Raw genomic sequence first — 14,128 nt, forward strand, 5'->3', positions numbered from 1 at the left:
TGACTGAATTCTACAGCTAGTGCAATACAGAGTGGCAAATTGTGATGCAACAGTTTGATATACTGAGGACAAACCATTCCAGTGGAACACAGAGTTTGTCCTTTTCTTTTCATGTGCTTTTGATAAATGCAAATAACTTGAAAAGTTCTCTATACAAGAAAGAACCCCAGCAGTTTCACTGAATTTACTAAAAATTAAAGTCAAATATCCTCAAAGAGTAGCATAAACCCAGTAACTTGTGACTTAGGACTGATTCAAATTCCAGGTGTGATGCAAGATCTCCTTATTAGGCAAGTATATTTCTGCCTAAGACTCTTCCAGTGAGAAAGTACATTTACAGCAGAAAAATTTAGAAATACAACAATTTACCCCCAATTTCTTATCTGTGTTGAAGCTATGTTAGCTGAGCAGCCTCGGTGCTGATGGACTCAAGTTTATGCGCTCACAGATGTCTCAGCCACCATTGTTCTCATGTGCCTGAGGTGGGAACAGGAGATAACATTACACACAGCTCATTTCTTCCTTCCAATTGCTTGGTCCTTGAATCCCTCAAGGAGGCCAGCAGTAGCTCCTCTCTTTGAAGCTGACTCCCACACTTCCCTTTCCTTGGAGACAGGTGGGTTTGGGATGGAGCTGGGATTGTAACCAGCAGGGTCCCATCTGAAGCCCTACCCTCGCCTCTGTGCAGTGGCAGATGTGGGATGCTTCCTGACTGCTTTCCAAAGTCTGGGATGGGAAGACATGGAGAGGGTCTATTATCATTTCCCGGTCTATTGCAAGTGCAAAGAATTCAGTAACAATATTTGCTCTGGAGCCAAATTGCTCTCAGACTCTCTCCGATGTTTATTCAGTTGAGGAGAATTACCCAGCTCTTGGGCTGTACAAGTCACTGGATAAGAACTCCCAGACAGGGTATTTTTCTTCCTTTTATTTTATTCCCCTTTTGAAACATGTCTAGACAAGTGACAGGCAAACCTCACATGGTTTGGTTGCAAAGTTTAACGGTACCTGAATATTTCCCCCCCTCAGTCCATCCCCCAAATGTATTTGACCTGCCTCAGTTCCTGGTCATTGGGCTGAGAGCCTCAGGAGAACAGCATGTCTTGTGAGCTTTTCATCTCCTCCTGGTGTCAGGGAGTTCAAAGACCTTGCAGCCACACAACTTTTACAAATAGTTTGCTCTTTGGATTTCAGATTCTGTTGCAAACCAATAAACACTGGGAAGCATAAAATGGTAAAAAAATACATATATATATACACACATAAATGTATATATACATATGTATATATATACATACACACACACACATATATATATTACTGGCTGTATTGGTTTGAAAACAAACCAGTGGGAGATCACAAGTCCAGACTGAAATTAAAAATAAGTGAAATAATACAAGGAAAAACACTGACAAAGTCAGATACAACCTAACACCCTGTTAGGGTGGTGGTAGCAGTCCAACTGAAGTAGTTCAGTTCAAGCGGTGATCCTGTGAAGGTCTAGTCTCCAGCTGAAGATCCAGTGGTAGCTCTGGTCCTCTGGGAACCCAGTAGACAGGGCTAGCTCAGGCAGTCCCAAGGCCAGGTTATATCCAGGTGGGAACACCTGGCTCCTCCGTCCAGGGCTGAGCATCCCACAATGGGATGAGATAAGTCCATGAGTCACACGGTGGGTCCCTGATGGCCCATTGCCTGTCATCCAGAGTGGGTCATTAGCAGGTGATAGCAGCTAACGGCCCACAGCTGGTGGTAATAGAATACTTAAATCCATCTATATTCCACCCTAGGACACTGGCCAACCCTCCAAACCTTGACATAACAGAAAGCTGTTCTTAAGTTAAATTAAAAATGCAGTTTGATAACAGGAGAAGTGTTTGAATCCCCTTTTCTGTTCATTTAGACCCAGAGCTTACTGCCAGTAGCAGGCTGCCCTGGTGCCTGTGGCATGGAATACTGCAGATGTTGTGAATCCCATGGAATGGGCCATGCAGGACGTTTTACTGGAACAGCTCATGGTCATGGTTATAGGCACTTTGTTGAGCTGAACAGATGCAGTTGGACAAACCCCCTTAATTCCAGTGGGATTTCACATGGGTGAAGTCTATGGCAGTGCTGATGGCAACATTTGCAGTACTTGGATCAATATTTTTCTGCTATAAAATAACGACAAAGCCAGGGCTATTTACTGGAAACAATGAATTAAGGGCAAGTGAAGGCAGTCAGGAGTCTGTTAGATTGTCTGTCCATCCATTCCATTACATGTTTGTCCAACCAGTGCTGCAGCTGCTCCTACCCTCTGGGCAATGGATAACCAAGTGCTTTGGTAAAGCCTGTCCCATTTATACTGTGTCAGAATTTTAAAAAATACCTTGAATGTGGGTTTTACTTTAGTAAGTTCTCTTAGGAAAATGCTCCACCTCAGCTGCGGCACTTCCCTCAGGTTTGTTCCAACGTGGAGGTAGGAAGGGGGTGGGAGAAGGCCTGGCTCAAAAGGCAGAGCTTTGATGTGACACTGGTCTCTCCACCACCTACTGGCTCAGTGCTGACACACAGCAAATACCTGAGCTGAGCAAAGCACCTAACTCAGTGTGGGAGTGGAGGTTCACTGCCATAAATTAGGTAGGAATAAGTAAAACCACTGGTTTCTCCCATCCAGCAGCTCATTCCTCTTCTTACTCTGCAGTTAGCAATCTACAAAAAAATTATTGCAAGACTTGACTCTTCTCTCCAGAGTCAATAATATCTCCTGTGCCAGGTGGAGCAATAATTCAAAATAGGGCCAAGCTAGGAGAGAGTTAGATAGGGTTAGGAAGCAAATTCCAGCACTCCAGCTCCATTGCATCTGGTTCCTTACTGCTAAAGGCTGAGTAAGGAGAAACCCAATATTGCTGCTCTGCAGTAGCACTGGAAGATTGTAACTTCCATTCCATTTGAATTTTAACATGAAAAAAGGTATTTATTCGGCTTGATAAATTCCACGCGTCCTTCCCACCTGTTTCTGTTCTAATGCAAAAATAGAAACTCTTTAGTTCATATCTTATTTCCAAGTTGGCAGAAATCCCTGGGTTGCTTGGTAGTGCTATAACCTAGAGTATGTTGTAGCTCTGTGTCCTTATCTAAAGTGAAGAAGAACCCTTTAGGCAAAGGGGTGCAGTGGTGCAAGACTAGTAAGAGATGCCATAGATGGATTTAGGCTGGAATCAGAGACAGGTTCCCAACAATTGTTCTGAAAGGCCATCAAAAAATCTGTTTATCAGGAAAAAAAGACAATATATAAAAATGATGTTTCTGCCTAAGAAATGAATGCTCAGACCAAAAGAATGCAAGTAACCACAAAGACCCTCCCAAAAACCCTGTCCTTAGTTCAGCGTCACTGATCCAAGGGGAGCCACTACACTACCCCAGCCTGAGGAGCTGCTTCATGTACAGCTTGTCACACAGAGAAAGGTTCTTTTTTAAACCGTGGGTAATGTCAAGAATAAAAGACCTTAGTGAATAATCCTAAATAAGGAGCAAGCATTTAAACAACGAGGCACTGTGGAATTTACAGACAAATGCATGAATTGGCCCGTTGTAAAATGGATAGCATTTTATTCAAGGGTGCAGTGGCCACTTCCAGCCTTTCAAATCTCCACCAAGTGCTAAAATAGATAAAAAAGAGAGATGCTAATCCACGATGGGATTGGATCCGTCCTGAGAGTTTTGATAGGTTCAGGCTGGATATCAGGAAGAATTTCCTCACTGGTGGGGTTGGTAAACATTGGAGTGGGCTGCCCAGGGAGGTGGTGGAGTCACTGTCCTTAGAGTTGTTAAAGAAATGACTGGATATGGCACTCAGTGCCATGGTCTGGTTGACAAGGTGGTGATCAAGGTTGGACTTGATGACCTCAGAGCTCTTTTCCAACCTCAGTAATTCCGTGATTGGATGTATGATAACTCATGCATTATCCCATCTTCAGTACACCTGGACTGGCTCCAGTCCTGAGATCACTGTCCTGCAGCTGATGAAAGGCACAGCAGCAGGATGGGAAAATTCAGCTGGCCATTCTGGAAGTCCTGTGTACCTCCACCATCCCCCCCGCCCCGCCACATTAAACTTCCCTTTCTGTGCACAGAAACAACAGCTTCCAGCATGGCAGTGTGCTGATGTCACATGTGCAGTTTCTATTGCACTGGAGGAACACTGGTTGTTTTTATGCTTTGGAGTCAAGAAGAAGAAAGAAAAAAAAAGCAAAAAAGAACTAGTTCTCCCTCAGCTCTTTGGCACAAGAGCAATAATTTCAGTGCAGCCCTCCTCCCCCCGCCAATGCTCTGCTGGGTTCCACCAGTGGTGTTGCCTGCAATGAAACACCACAGCTGTGCTCTGCTCTGCCTTAGACAGGAATGAAATGTTCTCTCCTCCTCTTCTGTTTGCAACATGGGCAACAGAATTTTGGATTACATTACCTGAGTGGTCAACATGCAAATTATTTGTCCAGATGTAGTGTAGCAGGGCAAAAAATCCCACCCAAAAAGCCTGCGGTGTTACTTCAAATATGTATCTGAGTATTTCCATGCTTGCAGTGCTCCTGAGTAGGTGTCTAGTGATTCCCACTGATTATCTAACCATATGTTTTATTTTTCTCACTCTAAAAAAAAAAAAAAATTCAACACATTTTTGTACATGTTAGATTGGCTAAAATAACACATATAATCTTGCTCTGATTAAATTTAATGCCACCATTCCCTGATTCAGGATTAGGCCCAGTGAGGAAAAGTCCACACTATGTGTGGAAATGGTTGGGACTGTAAATGCAGTCTCTCCACACTGGGGACATACTGATCTCATTTAGTACAGAAATTATATTTTTCCATGACCTGGATGTACACATACGGTCCAGTTCTCCACAGTACAGGCAAAGCTCCCACTGAATTAAGAAGAGGAAAAAGTCAGGTTGAAGATTTGGGACTGCAGTTGAAGTCACTACAGCAGGATCAGTGTGGTTGGAAATACGCAGATGTTGCAGTTTTGCTTTGGAAAAAGTTGTGGTCCAAACATGGTGCTCAACTCAGAAGCGTCACAGCAAGAATTGTACAATTCCTGCAGTAAATCTTGGCTCCCCTTCCACTGAGGCTCTCTACAAGCATCAAGCTCATGTTTGTGATACAATTTTCTGCAGTGGATTATCTGCATGTCCAGCAAACAGGTTCACCAGGTGCAAGGAGGTGCATGGAGCAGCTCCCAGAGGGGTAACGCTCAGAAATTCCTGATAATTCCATGTGGCAGGTCCTGCCCCACAACAGAGCCAGGGCAGACCTGAGTCACATCTCAGGGATGCTGCCCAAACATACAGTTTTCTAGGATGAGGCACAGGTTGAGTCTCAGGCGAAGTTTATCACAAGTTTGGCCCTTCCTGCCAAACCCTGGGACAGCTGACTGACGGGGAAGTGAGAATGATGTGGGGAAACAGAGCAGTGGCGACATTTTGTGACACAAGGAAATGGCCTGGCAGTGCTAACTGCCCCGTGGGGTTTCACACTGCCATGAGGGCTAAGCCTCCAGGAGAACTGGATCTGTACCATGGTACGGCAAAGGGAACAATCTCTTCAGCCAGTGTGCGCCTGCAGGGCACTTTTAGGTGAACTCACTTCCAGTGTAGTTGAGAATCCCCTGGAAAGAGGACAGCTGAGAGCAGCAATGGGTATTGCCCAGGCACACCAAGCCAAGCCCACCTCTCAGGCCTCCTGCAATAGGGCATTCATGACAGATTCTGTGGGTTTGGCTGCTGAACTTTAGGAAGTCAGTGCAAAAGATGTGCAGTTCACCTACGAACAGAAGTGATTCTGTATCTGGCAATAAAAAGCACTGTTGTAGCTGAGCCTTTCTTACCAACCTCTGTTCCATGGTCTGCGTGACCAACAGGGACAGACTAAGAGTTACTAAAAATAGTAAGTTGATGAATGACACATCCCTGGCTGGGGAATTAAATACTTGACACACCAGATGGGCCTTCTTATCACTGATTTCTCCTACTTACCCACTCAATATTGATAACATGCTCAGAGGAGATCAGAGAGTCATGTCAATAAACACAAATGCCTAAAATCTGTCTGCAACAAGGCTTCCTGATTAGAGATGAGAACAGAAAGTTTTTTTCCTGCAGTTATAAGGAGTTAGAAGCTGTCTCTTTGGAGGATGGGTATAAATCTCTGAATGGTCACAGTCACTGGTCACTGGTCACCAGAGGTCACTGGTGGAACCCCTCAAGGCCTTGGCTCGTGTGTGCCACACGTTTTTGTGTGAGAAAGGTTTCAGCATTACTTAGAACTGAGTTGTTGCTGAAATACTAATTTGATAGTGTTCAGACATATTCATAAGTAGTCTCATAAAAAGGATGAACAGAGAGAAGAGAAATTTTGCAGATGATGCAAATCTGCTACAAGGCACTACTGAAAGGGTTCATGATCCTGAGTGGCTGGGCTGTGAAATGGCTGATGCAGGGCAGTGTCAACAAAGGCAGAGCACATGCAGAAAACTCACCCTCACTGTACTTCCACACAGATGAGCCCTAAAAATAACACTGAGCAAAGAGGGCTGGGAAGCCTCTGCAAATATCATTTAAAGTCTATCTGAAGAGACAACCATCATGTCAGGAATGAGCTGGCAAAGAGGCAGGAACAAATCAGAAAACCTAATTACAGTGCTCCTCAGTGAAACTGCATCTCCATGGTAGTGTGTTTTCTGGCCATGGAACTCCAGAAGAGTTGAGCTGAACTGGAAAACACAGGGAGGAAAGCATTCAGGATGAGGAGAGATGTGCAACAGCTCCACAAAGATGGAAAAATAAGCAGATGTGGAGCCTTCAGGGTGGAAGGGGGTGACAGAAGCAGGAGGTTCAGTAAAGATCATGACTGACATAGAAAAAAGCAAATAGGAACATGCTGTTCACTGATTCTCCTACGAATTAGAGGGACCTGCTGGTGCTGTCACACAAGAAGATTAAACCAAGAGAAGGAAGTACTTTTTCATACAAAGTATAATTAAATTGTGGAACTCATTGCCACAGGATGTTGCAGAAGCCAAAAGTTATAAATGGCTTGAGAAAGGGATCAAAAACATTTGAGGAGGATAGATCCATGGGTGGCTGTTAAAACACACTGGTCTGGAAGCAGCCTCTGCTTTGGGAAGTCCATAAACCGCGGATTGCCTGGAGCGAGGAGGGTACAGCAGGGGAGGGATTGATTTTGCATTGACTGCATTGCCTCCTGGCTATGCTGGGAGATGGGATAATGGCCCATGTGGCCTTTTAGTGCGACACTGGTCACATCACAGCTCTGCTGTCTCTTCTTACCTTAATTAATAAAACCCCAAAAAACAACAAAAACACAACCTAAAACAGACGGGGGGTGGGGGGTGGGGTGGGAAGAAACAGCCCCAGCCCTCCACACACTGTTAGTAAGCAGCCTGGTAGTTGTTTTATTTTCTTTAGAGTGGGCTTTGTGTTGCAAGTGGCAGGAAGCCATGAACCACAAAAATAAAATAATTCTAACCCTAGTGCTAAGTAAGGAAAACAAAGATGGCTCGGCAATTAGCAGCATTATATATGTTAGTACTAAGTAACAACAGATGTCAGGACTTGAGCCCTTTGCATTCCTTGCAATCCTTTGGAAACCAAAGCTTTTTGACGTCACTATACATTATTGCAGTTATTTTGGGGCTGGGCGAGCAGCAAAGGCTCTATGAATGCTGCAATATGTAGGTTGCCAGGACCAGTTTGGTCTTCCCTGCATCTCCCTCCCCATCCTGTGTCCCTCTGCTGCCTTCCCAGGCTGGTGTGTGCTGTAAACCCTGCTCTGTAAAGACACGCGCTGGCCATGAGTCATTAGCAAGCATGCGAAGCTAATTGGCAAAATACTCATAAAAGATTTTGAAGGTGGGTTAATTACGATTCATTACACTGTAAACTGTCCCCAGGCTATTGTTAAAAAATGCAGGCGTTTCAAGGTCCAGTATTTTATGATTCATTTTGCCATGCAGTGAAAAACAGACTCTGTATCAAACTACATTCATTATAGTTAAGACCACAAAATCTTTACTGGTTTTCCCAACATTCCCTCTTTGTTATATGCATTCATATGGACTGCACATTTCTAGCAATTGGCAAGAAGGCATGAAATAAAATTTATTATATTCTCTTACCTTTTACTTGGTGCAACCTTAAAAACTGCTCATTCTTGTTGCTTTACCTCTTCCCAACTCAATTTGAGCTGATAGGTTGGGGCATTGAAATTTAACAGAGAAATGATTGGGAATAACTTTGCCAGGCTGATGACCTGGTTTGATGAACCTGGATGCTTTGTGTCACACTGGAACTTCAGCTCCAACAGGATACTGGCAGTGAAACAGAAATAGTTTCTCCGTGTAGTATAATAGATAATTTTTTTAAAATTCAGAATAGGCATCGTTTTACCAATCAGTGGTATTTCCAGATGGAGGCTCTTGTAGCTAAGCCCAGGATGCACCTTAAAGAGAGACAAAAGTACCACTTTACTCACATGAGTGATACTCCCCACATGCTCTGCTGGACCTTTGTCTCATCAGAGCCAAATTCTCCAGCTTATAAAAGTAGATAACAGAGCCTTTGACTGTCTTTGCTTGTGCCAGGACTGTCAAATACTAGTGAGTAATTTGGTATAATTCTCAATACTGCTGTGTTGAGAAAAATTTAATAGAGAACCCAGCTGTGACCCCTGTGGGAGCAAAGCCAAGCGCTGCTCATCAGTACTACCTTTGTGCCCTTCTCTGGGGGTGCTTCTTGTCTCTTTGTGCTGGCTGGCACTTGGGCTCTCCTTTGAGGCTCAAATGGTACCATTCAGCCAGGCTTGGCTGAGCTCTGTTTGCTTCTGCAAATCCAGGGGACTCCTGGGCTGGCCCTGCCTGTGTGTGACTGCCCCCAGTCCTGCTCTGCAGGTACAAATATGTCCCTCGGATAGTCATTGTGGGCATTTCCAGCTCAGCTGAGCTAATTTCGGGGTTAACACATAAACATATCGTTATTGCAAGGTAAATGGTGGAGGTAGCCAGGGACTACAGATGTCCCCCATGAAAAATGTTGATGACATGGACGGATTTGGTTCTTTCAGTTAATATTTTACTTTTTGACTTTTTTGAGGTGATGGGGAGAGGAAAATACTGAAGAAATATCTCACTCAGGCAATCATTGAATTGCTGGTCTTAGTTTTTTCTTGTTGAAACCTCTAAATCTTTCAATGAAACTGGACATTTTTGGAGGCCAAGCTTTTCATTCAATTGAAAAATGCCTTCTCAGTTATGAAAGAATATTAGTAGCAAAACCAACCCAAACCCTTCCAGCTTGAAACTGGCCACGTGGAAAAATCAGTTTGTTCTGGTAAGACTCAGTAATGAATTTATGGTAGCATGCAATGTTTTTGTTTGCATTAACATAGTGTGAAGTGATAAATATTTTGGGTTGGTTGTTTTGTCTGAGGTTTTTTCTCGGAAACTGGATTTTCTTCAATGACAGTGTCAGAACTGCCATATTTATCGGGACCAGGACTCTGTCATCTTGGTTCCCAACAGACACATGCAGAGAAGAGAGAAAACTGACCTGAGCACTTATGGTACTTGCCCTAGGTGTTTTATCAGCCTCCACATCTGCTTTGTCACTCTGGGGCTGATCCCTTCTGAATGATGTGACATCTGGAACGGAGCTCAAGGGGTCACCTGTGCCACAGCATTTACAATGTGGGCATTTTCCTACCAGGGGATGAGCAATACAGATGAGCCTCTTGCTTCCCCTCCTGAAATGGGCTGTTGGGGACCAAGAACTGGGCAAATCCCAGAATGTTTTCCCAGCACAACAGCCAGAGCTTGGCTGGGTTTTCACAGCCAGTGGGAGTTGGGAGCAAAGAACTTGGAAATCAGAGTTCAGTGACTGATATTTATGGGTACTCTGACTAATCTCTGGGACCTAACAACTATGTCCAATAACATTAGCAAATACTTCTTTTCTCTTGTTTTGTTTTGGTAAGAATTATAGCTGTTCCTGCTGCCATCTCACCTGGAACCAGCACATGGAGCAACTCCGGCAGCTTCACTTCATGACATTTAGCAATGTCAGTGCTGTCATTGGACAGATGGACCAGTGACTGAAATGGAAACAAAGGAGGAACAAATCAGTGACCAAAATTTTCCAAACTCTCACAGATATTTTTTTCTAGTGGTGGAGATATTTTCCAAGTGGCAGGTGTCAGTATTAAGTACTGAATTCTTCATTCTCCATTTGGTCTTATTAGAAACGTGGTATTTGTTTTTAAACTAGACTGACCTTTTTCATCACTCCTTTTTAGGGTCATTCCTCTGTAAGGCACACAGATGCTGAATTGGCACAGGACCTTTTAGCCACAATATAATATAAAATATAGTATATAATATACAATATGTGAAGCTCCAAAATTTCAGAGGCTCCATTAAGAATATTGTGCAGAAATTGGAATTTTTGCCATCGGCTTGATTGGCTCATAAACTATACCCTTGCTGCTCCTTTGGAAGTCATCTTTGATTTGGAAATCATCTTGACTAGTGCTGTGATCCATTGCTCTCCAAGGAGATTCCTGCTACTTCATTGTTTTGACGAGACTGTAAATACAAGAAGAGCTTTACTCATCAAGTGCTTCTCTGTCCCAGCTCAACTCAGAGTACTCAGAAATGGGCAACAGCAAAATGTTAATCAAATTCCTTCGAATCTCAAAACAAATGTTGAGTAGAGCTTCTCCAAGGCTGCAGAAAATTGTCCATGGGAAACTGTCAACATTTCTATTTAACATATTGTCTCAACATTTGGCATCTGTGAATCAACTGGTGAAGTGTTTGGAAAAAACAGGAAAAAACAATTTTTTGGATATTAGGGATATGTAGCTATGTGAGTTAATGCACATAAAATGTAAACATCCTTCTATCTAAAGCAGACATACCACCCATACAAGGTTCTCCTTGCCAACCATGTGTATGTATATGTGGTATTTATATATGAGAAGAGGAAAGTTTTCAGCCAGCTCCAACTTTGAGCCAGTCACCTCAAAGGCAGATTTGTTTTGGGCGTGCTTGTTTAACAAGGCCCATTTTTGACAAATGGGCTTTCCTAGCCAGGAGCTGGACATGCCAAAATTCTCTGTGGAACGTTCTCAATTTGGGATTGGCCATCACTGCTCTTATTCCAGGCCCAGTGGAAGGACCCCCCTCCTCTGTTTCCATTGAAATTCATCCAGGTTGGTGGAAGTAGCTTACTGAACATCCCTCATGTAAAGTGCTTCCGCCAGTAAATTCAAAGGGATAAGTCATCTCAAAACTGCCTTTTATAACCTTATGAAGACAAAAGTCTGGCTCGAAGCTGCTGACTTTCTCTAGCAGAGAGAGCTGCTAAGAGATCTGCAGCACTTCCCTCAGTGAGCCTATCCCTCCAACTTGGAGCAGCGAAAAGAGTCAGAAATGGTCGCACACAAGACGCACTGCTGTCCAGCTGCATGTGACAGCACAGCTGTCATTTTTGGAGCCAACAGCTCATCAGCAAAGATGCCACCTTTGACAACCTTGATGAGATCACTGCCATGAAGGCACCTGGAGCACTTCAAGGAATTCAGGTGTCCTGTGTGACCCTTCCCATCAACGAGATGGAGCAGCAATGCTGGATTTGCTTAACATGTTTACATAATGATGAGCACCTCCAGGCAGGGCAATCTCTTACAATATGCCTATACAATGTCTGATAAAAGGCCTTTGCCTCTGCTCAACCAGTGCTACATGGAGGGAAATAGCAGTGCATGGCAGGCTGCAGATTTCCAGCTAGAAATCTAACACCAAATAGTTTCATTCTCTCCTGCTCTTGGCACTTGGCCCTGTTGAGGATGATTTTGTTTTGGTTTGTTTTTTTTAAAGAGGGTATGAGACCACATTCTGAGGGCCCTCTATCTCTGATTCCCATTACAGTTTACGTTTCACTCACTGGCAGACTGTCTCATAAGTGTCCCAGGGTTTCCCCCTCAGATTTTAAACCAGCAGAAAGCAGGACAGCATGACCTCTCTCTGGTCCTGGAGCTGCAGCTGTAATCAGAAGCTTTATGATGAAGTTCAGCTGGAAGAGCAGAGGAGAGGAGAGGAGAGGAGAGGAGAGGAGAGGAGAGGAGAGGAGAGGAGAGGAGAGGAGAGGAGAGGAGAGGAGAAAAAAAAAAAAAAACAACCCGAAACACAAACCAAAACAGGGGAATACCATAAAAGTCTTTCAAAGTCAGAAATTCATCTTACCTTTGTCAGTGGCTGTGGTTTTCAAGGATAAAGATCAAAGTGCTGACCGCAGGCAGAGCTCTGACAAACGCTGGGCTCAGCCTGTGGAAGCCTGGCATTAGTGCCACAGTTAGAGTGTGTCTAGACGAGCACTGGGTACTTGTGCCAGCTTTGGCAAACATGGCACCCAAAGTGCTCGCATCAGAGCTGGAGCATGAAGAGCAAGGCATCCAAATTGCACGGGGGAGGGACAAATCAGACCCCAGCAGACTGGAACTGGAAAAAGGAACTTTAGGGGAAAAAAACAAAAACCAACCAAAAAAAATCCCCCCAAACCCCCAAACCTAAAAAACAACCCTTAAAAAACCCACCCCCAGAAAGACAGCTGAGATGCGCCCCATCTTCCAGGTTTTTGTGTTGTGATTAATGTACACAGAAAGCTTAGATAACTGGGGGAAAGTAATGCCAAATTTTTATCAATACAGATGAGATAGCTTCATATTCCTCCACATATTCCTTCCATGTGGAAATGAGACTGCATTTGATGGGGCCAAGCTCATGTTTGGAATAGCTCAGCTGGGATGTGCTTGTGGTGAGGGTTCAGGTGCTTGTGCAGAGAATCCTACAGCTGGACCCTTCCTTAGGGCAAAGAGTGCCTCCAGGTTCCTGCCTTTTCCTCTTTCCCTTAGGGAGGACAGAGAGCTTTTGCTCCATGGGATAAACACACACCAAGTCTGAGCTAATGGACTGTGCAAGGGATGAGGTGGGTTTGGTGGCTGAGAGGCCCCAGCCCGCGGGGTCCCCACGTTTCTCCACATTCTCTTGCACAGACCCTTAAAAACATCCCACTGCCATGTGCCAAAGGAGAAGGTGGGTAAATAGGGCAGTACACACACAGAGGTACAGCAGCTTGTGTGATTACACCTGGGGCCCTGCACACGCTTGTTCTAGGGCTGCAGGCTGGGACAGAGGAGACAGGAGCGATGCATGCCCTGCATGTGGAATCCAGTGCCTGCCTGAGCCTGAGGCTGCCCAGGCCTGAGGATGCCACACAGGATGGGCACAGGGATGAGCTCTAGAACCACTGTGTGCTGCTGGACAGCCTCACCACCAGAGTATCTCAAAGCTCCCCAGGTCCTTTAAACCAACCATTTCTCCTCATAGTTACTGTGGCTTCTGCCAGCCACAAGTTCAAACGAAACTGTAGATTGATGTGGGCAAACATGATCTCCGATGGATGAAGACAGACCAGAGGAAATATTTTCATAAAGCATCTGGTTTCAGCTGTGCTTCACACCAGGGAATGCACTACCCATTGTCAGGAATACGGCATAGGCCTTGCTGGAAACAATGAGCTCAGAGACTGCTCATAGCTATTCTCAGTTCTGCTCCTGACTCACCTGCATGGCCTCAGGTGAGTTACTTGCAGATTTGTGCCTTAGTTTACCCATTGGTAGTGGCACAGATAGTAACAGTCTCACAGAGTGGTGAGAGAATTAGTTAATTAATATTTGGAAAACAGTTTGTGCTTTGACGTCTTTGTGCCTTTGCTTATCCATCAGTAACATCAGAGATAATAACTGTCTCATGGAGAGGTACAAGGATTAATTAATTATTTGAAAAGCAGTTTGAGCTCCTTGGATGAAAGGTCCTATGTGAGTAAAACATATCATTAAAAACATCTCCCGGTCCTCTGTGAAGTTAAAATAAAGCTGGAGGTTCTTAGTCATTCAAATAATTAAACCATAAATACTGTTTATTTTAACCTTCCCTTAAAAAAACAATCTAATCTAGGCAGTGACACCAGCCAAATAATGAAAAATGTTTCAAATTCAGGAGACTATCAAT

The 14,128-nt window shown here is 44.2% G+C and overlaps 1 protein-coding gene and 1 long non-coding RNA gene across 3 annotated transcripts in view; one reads left to right on the forward strand and one right to left on the reverse strand.

Moving 5' to 3' along the window:
* The window catches only part of BMP2 (bone morphogenetic protein 2), a 67,473-nt gene that overhangs the window by 48,582 nt on the left and 4,763 nt on the right, over positions 1–14,128 (forward strand). The window lies entirely within an intron of this gene.
* LOC146438833 (uncharacterized) overlaps positions 1,797–14,128 on the reverse strand; it is a 44,438-nt gene continuing 32,106 nt past the window's right edge. Inside the window, exons 5-10 of one of the 2 annotated variants that reach the window (XR_014850504.1) lie at positions 12,302–12,556; positions 12,003–12,131; positions 10,533–10,639; positions 10,062–10,149; positions 8,180–8,502; positions 1,797–7,833 (exon numbers count right to left, since the gene is read on the reverse strand). This is a non-coding gene — a long non-coding RNA (uncharacterized LOC146438833). Of the gene's footprint in view, positions 8,503–10,061; positions 10,150–10,532; positions 10,640–12,002; positions 12,132–12,301; positions 12,557–14,128 lie in introns of both variants that reach the window. The other variant, XR_014850503.1, reaches the window with a different exon arrangement.

The sequence above is a fragment of the Lichenostomus cassidix genome, chromosome 3 (assembly GCF_008360975.1).
Source record: "Lichenostomus cassidix isolate B80296 chromosome 3, HeHo_3.0, whole genome shotgun sequence".
Lineage (NCBI taxonomy): Eukaryota > Metazoa > Chordata > Aves > Passeriformes > Meliphagidae > Lichenostomus > Lichenostomus cassidix.